The sequence below is a fragment of the Paralichthys olivaceus genome, chromosome 15 (genome assembly GCF_024713975.1).
Source record: "Paralichthys olivaceus isolate ysfri-2021 chromosome 15, ASM2471397v2, whole genome shotgun sequence".
Taxonomy (NCBI): Eukaryota; Metazoa; Chordata; class Actinopteri; order Pleuronectiformes; family Paralichthyidae; genus Paralichthys; species Paralichthys olivaceus.
In genome coordinates this window covers 19249667-19256563 of record NC_091107.1, presented here as the reverse complement: position 1 = coordinate 19256563, position 6897 = coordinate 19249667, and the positions used below count along the sequence as shown (strand labels likewise).

The following is a 6897-nucleotide window of genomic DNA, read 5'->3' as shown; positions in this document are numbered from 1 at the left end:
CACAATTAATGACATGATCTGACAACTCTTGGTTACATGCAGACTGTCGCTGGCAAAGGATCAAAATAACATGGCACATGACATGAATTAGGCTGCGTGGTGCTGCAGCGATTAGCACTGTCACTCGCATGTTAGCTTAACTGGTGACTGCAAATTGCCCACAGGAGGGATTGAGAGCATGAATAGTTGTTTGTCTCTATATGCCGGCTTGTCACGGACGGCCAACCTGCTTGAAAAAGATAAGCGGTATAGCTAATGAATGAATGGGTGGATGACATAAATTATTTAGAAAGCAGTTCTGGGTGGATCCCTCCCTCCCTTCCTCCTCTAGTACATTAAGAAAAAGAAACCTTAAGCGATTAAGAGTGTTCACGTCTGCATGAAACCAACAGCCAGGGAAATCTGGATAACTGAGCATTTTCTTTTTTAATAATAACTGGCACATAAAAAAACTGTTTAAACATTTTCCACAACATCATCAGGAGGCATTCATGGGCAGTGTTCTTTATTTTTAGTCACTAGGTGTATCCATTTTTCCAACCCCTGCACATAGAGACATATCTAGTGACAATCCTGAGACAAATCTTAGCTACCTTCCATCGAAGACGGACACAAGTATTGCTCCATGAGCAAGAGACTGGCGTCTGTCTGAGTGTTCTCTATTCACTGAGTGGCAAAGAGCAGCAGCAGCTGCTTCATTCTCTCTTTCTGAGTGAACATTTCCATTTCAATATACATGTACAGAGCAGCAGCTTGTAAAAGGCTTGGAAGTGACAGTTAACATGTTGTGTTAATGGGCCACAATTCAGGTACTAGTTCATACTAGAAAGAACACTTCAATGAGAACAGCTTTATGGAGAATGTGTCTGAATTAAAATATTGTATATGTAAGTTCAAAAAGTAGAAAAGAAAAAAATAGATAAAGGGTTGAAACCAGCTGACACTAGTGTAACTGCAAATATAACTATAAATCACATGATCAATATTTACCTTTTCACTGTAAGTAACTGCTTGCAATGGTTCCATGACAGGTTTCAACTACATCCTCAATATCTCACATTAGCCATACCCAGTCCAGCCATTTACTATTTGTTGTCTAATTGACACAGAACTGACCAATCACATGTTTTAATCCTTCCCTCGTTGGGGCTCAGAACCTTCACTAAACAGCACAAAAGAATGGTGAAAAATGGATAAGACAAATACAAGTGGGGTGCTGAGAAACTGCAGGACAAAAAGACAGATCCTTCAGGCATCTGCTGCTAAATGTGTACAACTTACTGATCCTTCGGTGCAGTGAGTTAACAGTGAGTCAACTTGCAATGTTAGTTGTTTTGGTTCATTTATTCTTTGGCTGCAGTGCTCTTTTAAAATGTGGAAAATGTGTTTGGGAGGCAATGAGTGGATGTAGATGGACAATATATAGAATCAAAACAGAAACATCCACACATTTATTTATCATCAAATTAAATGTGTCAATTACCTGTAATTTACTTAATTGTGACATCAATGCAGGTTCTTGTGCCTCTTTATCAGACAATCCAATATTTGTGGACCTGATTAAATCATCATCATTATTAGTTATGATAAATCTGGTCTCGTGGCCTAATAAGGTGAAATGAAGTGCAGAAGCCCTGTAACATGTAGGACTGTAAGAGAATCGTACAAACACTGAGTTGGGATTTAATTTGAGTATTGCCAGTCACAGACAAAATAAAGCTGTGATAAAAACAAAGCTAATGGTATCTTGGCATGATTAATTAAACTGTTGAGATATGAAGTGTTTGACATCTCTTGATTAAAATCAGTTAGAGAAGGAAAACATTTCCATGGTATATTATGGTAGAAAATATGTGTGCCTATGAAGTGTCATTCAAGTAGAAGTGAGCTCCACATGAAAACCTGCAGCGCTGAAATCATTTTTATTAGAGATTCTAATTAATTTTATTACCATTCAGCAGAAGCTCTGCCTCTCCAAAACTGAACAGTGTAAAATTAGAATATTATGTTGCCAAAGCAAATGAAGCTCTATTAAGTAGTTTTGCCTCCTTAAACACACAGTGAGGATTGCCATGGCAATTAGCCTCAGATGTTATGTAAAACATTCAGTGCGCATCTTCTTGCTCTTTATCTTTGAGGTTGCAGGATGTGATCACACACAGAGACATGCAAGCATCTCAGGCCCAGAGGTAAGGGTACGGATCAGAGGGCTTCTGTGGGCACTGTATGGTGTAATGAATACATTGAGGAGGACGGGAGCATTGATTGCGGGCCCACTATACACGATCTATTTGACAGGAGTGCTGGAAACGGCACAGCGCTCTGAACGGCAGCCGACAAACAAACTGATAGACTGCTGTGGACAGATGGATAACAAAGTGGTCCAATCTGGCAAGTAGACCACATATATACTGCAGGTTGTCTTTTGGCTGACTGAAGGTGCAGTTTAGGTCTTTAAGCAGTGCAGAGCTCAGCCCTGATGAGAATGAATGACCCTGTGTAACGTTATCAATGAGTCATCCATCTACAGCTCTTCATATTTTTTGGGGATAATTTTATTCCATCTCTTACAGCCTATCCACATGTAGCTGTCTCACCTCTTTGACTGGAGTGAGTACCAACCAGCAAAATGTATTCTACCCTGCAGCCCAAGAGGCTGTTCCGGATCCATTTGATATCCTGTAACACCATGTAAAAGTCATTTGAACTGTGCGAAATCTCAAAGGGTATGTCCACCCATATGTACAAAAGGGAGGGCAAATCATTTGAGCTCACCATTGAACATTGGATCTCAGGAGGAGGGTTGAAGACAAAGCTGACGCGAGTTGCTTAGCATATTAATGAGAACCATGCTTAAATACCGTGAGCATACCATTAGTCACACAGATTATAATTCTCCCAACCACATTTATCGGAGCCAACGGAAATCTATATCCCGCTGTCCTTTTAATTGCTCTGGTCGAAGAGACCCCTCCAACTCACTTGTAAGATCAGCGGCACAGCTGCTGCAGAGTTTAAGTGACTTGAGCAAATCCCACTTCAGAGGCAAACAGTCAGGGGAGTGGATGGTGTTGTAATTTACTTCAAGATGTATGTCATTTAATAATAACATACCGAGTGTGACTGATAGAAATATGACAACAAATTGTGTTTTTTCTTAGAGCAGCATTAGCACCACGGCTCCACTGAGCATGTGCACAAACAGGAACATTTTTACACGGCAGCCACTACATCCTGATGTGGAATGAACAATATCAACGAGCGTGTAGTTTATGCTTAGAACAGCCTGTATTTTTTGTTTATTGATTTAATGGGGGCAGTGCTCATTAATCAACATACAAAACACTCTAAATGAGCCACAGTAAGCTTTATAAACTAATTTTCATCCATTGTCCCGAGCCAATTTTTCAGAGGCAACTTGAAATAGAGTGAACTACAACAAACCCATGTTTAAACACTACACTATAAACACAAGTTAATAAACCATGAATAAAATACATTATAAAAATCAAACAAGAAAATGCAACACTAGAATATAAAGCCACAAATACGCCTGAGAACTAAATCACATAAGATAAAGAAGAAGAATTACACATGATCACAAGTTTGTTTTGCTTTCAGCCATGTCATGATGCACACTGAAGTGGAAGTTCTGGCTAAAATGACTATTCTCCACTCATAATGAATGCATGTGAGGCACAAGTCCTCTATATTAAACATCCAAAACGACACTTTAGAATGACACATAAATAATCTGACGCCCCGTCAACTGATCTATCTTTTTCTCCCAAGTCCACTACACTGCTGGAAAGGGATTCATGGAGTGACAGAGCTGTGGTTAAGCTTTGAATAGGTTTAAGGAAACATGGATGGAGTCAAAACGACTACAAAGTTAGGGGACCTTCATCGTCACAGTTACAATAATAAACACTCAAGTTAACTTAATGGAACATCATTGTCCTGCTTTAACAGAAAAGCAACATTGACTCATGGCTGGAACGTTGTGTGGAAATGTCTTTAAATCAGACAAAAACTGAATAAGTGGAGTTTCCGTTTCATCTTGTTTGGACCGATCGAAGCATTGACTATCGAAGTGCTGACTTTTAGCTGTTGAGATATTTATTGGTGTTTATATCTGTACATATCTATACAGCAGCATGTGCCTGTGACATTGACTTGAACAATTTACTGATCTGTTCCACTATCGCTCTAATAAATGTAATGCAAAAGCTGCATACAGCTTAAAAAAAAACACATCTGTGGTTTTATTGAGTCCACTGAGCTAAGTATAGGAAGACTTAACCTCTGGGACACCTTATGTCTTTTGCTGTTTTTATGTAATCTTCTTTTTGGCTGATTTTAAGATATTTGGGGGCATTTAGTCTTTACTGGTGTAAGCTTGAAATAGAGTGATGAAGAACATGCAGGAAAAGAGCAGCTCAGAACCAAACTTGTGACCTTGTTGCAGCTGCAGGGCTCAGGGCTCTGTATGTGGGGCATCCTTTCTTCCAGCTATTGGTTGTTTTTATAACAGTGATCACCTCCTCACATGCAAAGGTTCCGTCAAAACTGACACAGCACTGGAGATTGGCTGTATAAGACTAGACCCAATGGAAACTTATATGAAGATATGTTGCCTGAAATGATTAAGATGGAGTTGCTTTCCCAGTGTAATTATATAAAATCCCATATTTATGCAGAATACATGGCTTAAAGCAATGATATCTGCATGTAGAATGCTTATTAAATGTATCATTCTCCAACTGCTATAAGAAGCACTTGATAATGGCTGTAGAAACATTTTGATATGTAATTAGATTTTACAAGCAAATTTGATTTTATAGGCAAAAGCTTTTTGAAAATGTCTTTAGAAACACAGTTGGTCTAATTAAACTATTCACAAAGGGTGAATCTCTTCTGTCCAATTCAGTTGTGTGTGCATCCACTTACCCCAGCACGTGTGTGTGTGCAGCTTGTCAGTATCATCTTAACTATAGTGTACTATAGTGACTACAGAGATGGGAATTGGGCCACAAGACCTGGTGTAAAACCATAGATCAAGCCCCTACAGCTCAGAGGGTGGTTGCAGAGATGGAGTGTATGAGCACTTTTCTGTCTGATGTATCTGGAAGCAAAAGAAATAAAACAGAGTGAAGAGTTAGAGCAAAGAGCCTGAAGAAATTACTGATGGAGGAGTTGGGGATAGAAGAGAGAGAATGATCAACGAGGGAAAAGATCAGTGTTGAATTAAGATCAGAAGATTACCTTGTGATTACCGAGACATAAAGGATTACTATTAACAGAGCCCTGACAAGGCAGAGCAATTGGCTGGGCAATCAAAGGATCCACAGATTTGATGTAAAAGCTTAAGTAACCACTGATCGGTGCGATAAAAGAAGGGCGGGCGCTGGCAAATGGGTAATGAACTCTTTTTACTCGATGTTACATCAAGCACTTCCAAATCCTTTTACATCGCTAAAAAAAAATAGGTTCAGACTTCGTCCATGTGTGGTTACACATTTTTGTCCCCCCTTATATCCATACTGACAAACAAACAGAGGTGAGATTTTCTATTTCCCTTCCCATCCTCAGCCCGTGCTCTCTGAGATGACAAGATGCCAGTCATGTTTTATTCAGTTTCATTCATGTCCTTGAGCAGAGCAGGGGCATGAGCAGACAGAAACACAAGCGAGACAGCTTCATTTTGGCGAGAGGGAAAAAGGGAGAAAAGAAGGACGAGATGAAATGTAGATAGTTTCGGTTGGTATGCAGTGCTCATTCTTTTAGTCTTTGAGCAATGATGCACTGGCATTGTTTAAAGAAGGCATTCATGCAGACCTCGGAGTGATGAATTGCGTTGTCAGCGGCGATGAAATGAGAACTGAAACTTCTCTGAAAAACAATATAGCACAGAGGAAATAAGTGTATTGAAATGTCATGATGCTGATTGTATACAGTACATCTAAACACAAAGGATCATAAAAAACAATAGGGCAAACATAGAAAAATGACTGGCCTTTACCAGAGAGTACGTCTGTAAGAGCATGGGGAACGCTGTTAATGTTTTGGTTTCTGCATCTTCTCTTCAGTATGTGCGTTCGTGTGTGTACATCATGGAGAATGAGAGAACTGCAAGCTTTCATAACCAAGCGGCTGTCAAATTATCCCTTCATTGCAATTACACTGCCATGCATTTCACCGCTTGTCTGTTAAGCTACAGCCCGCTGTCTCCTGTCAAACCTTTGCCCACCTCACCTCACCCGCCCGCCTGTTGTGCGTGACGGCGCCAACAGCTACAGTCCAACGAGTCAGGTGTGCGTGCGTGTGTGTATGTTAACAACACGGCCCTGCTAATGGAATGAGCTTTGTCAGGGAAAGATAGCGGCAGAGAGAAAATGGTGGGAGGAGTGACAGAGGAGGAAACAAAGCAGCAGGAAGGAGGCCAGGTTTGTCAGCACAACAAAGCTCGTGCACAGTGTTGATAGATGTTGGAACAGAAGAAGAGTAATAGTATCTTTACAGCTGTCACAACCAGAGCTTTGTTAAAGCTTTCATAAAAAAAATCCGCTCTGCAAAAAACAGTAAGAGAATTTCAACACAACACACAAGTAAGCTTTTACCATTCATTTAACACACTTCATAGGGAAAAATCTATGTCTAACATGTGTCTATGTGTCCAGTCATGCTGTCATTTTCGCTGAGCTCATGTTCTGATTCACGTCACCAACCTGCTGGGAGCTGAAGGAAGATGTCCATTCTGCGTAGAGACCTCTCCTTGGATACGGGGAAACTGACAACACTTTTCTGCCCATCGTCGAATAATCCTGAGGAAGTCATTGAAGGAAGAAAGGAAGCTGTGAAGAAAAAAATCAAAATGTCAGTGATCAAACAAGCTGA

General features: G+C 40.2%; 1 long non-coding RNA gene across 1 annotated transcript in view; it reads right to left on the bottom strand.

Moving 5' to 3' along the window:
- Window positions 1–3312: 3312 nt before the first annotated feature.
- Window positions 3313–6897, bottom strand: part of LOC109628500 (uncharacterized) — a 119430-nt gene continuing 115845 nt past the window's right edge. Inside the window, exons 3-4 of the long non-coding RNA XR_011246226.1 lie at window positions 6729–6854; window positions 3313–5892 (exon numbers count right to left, since the gene is read on the bottom strand). This is a non-coding gene — a long non-coding RNA (uncharacterized lncRNA). The remainder of the gene's footprint in view (window positions 5893–6728; window positions 6855–6897) is intronic.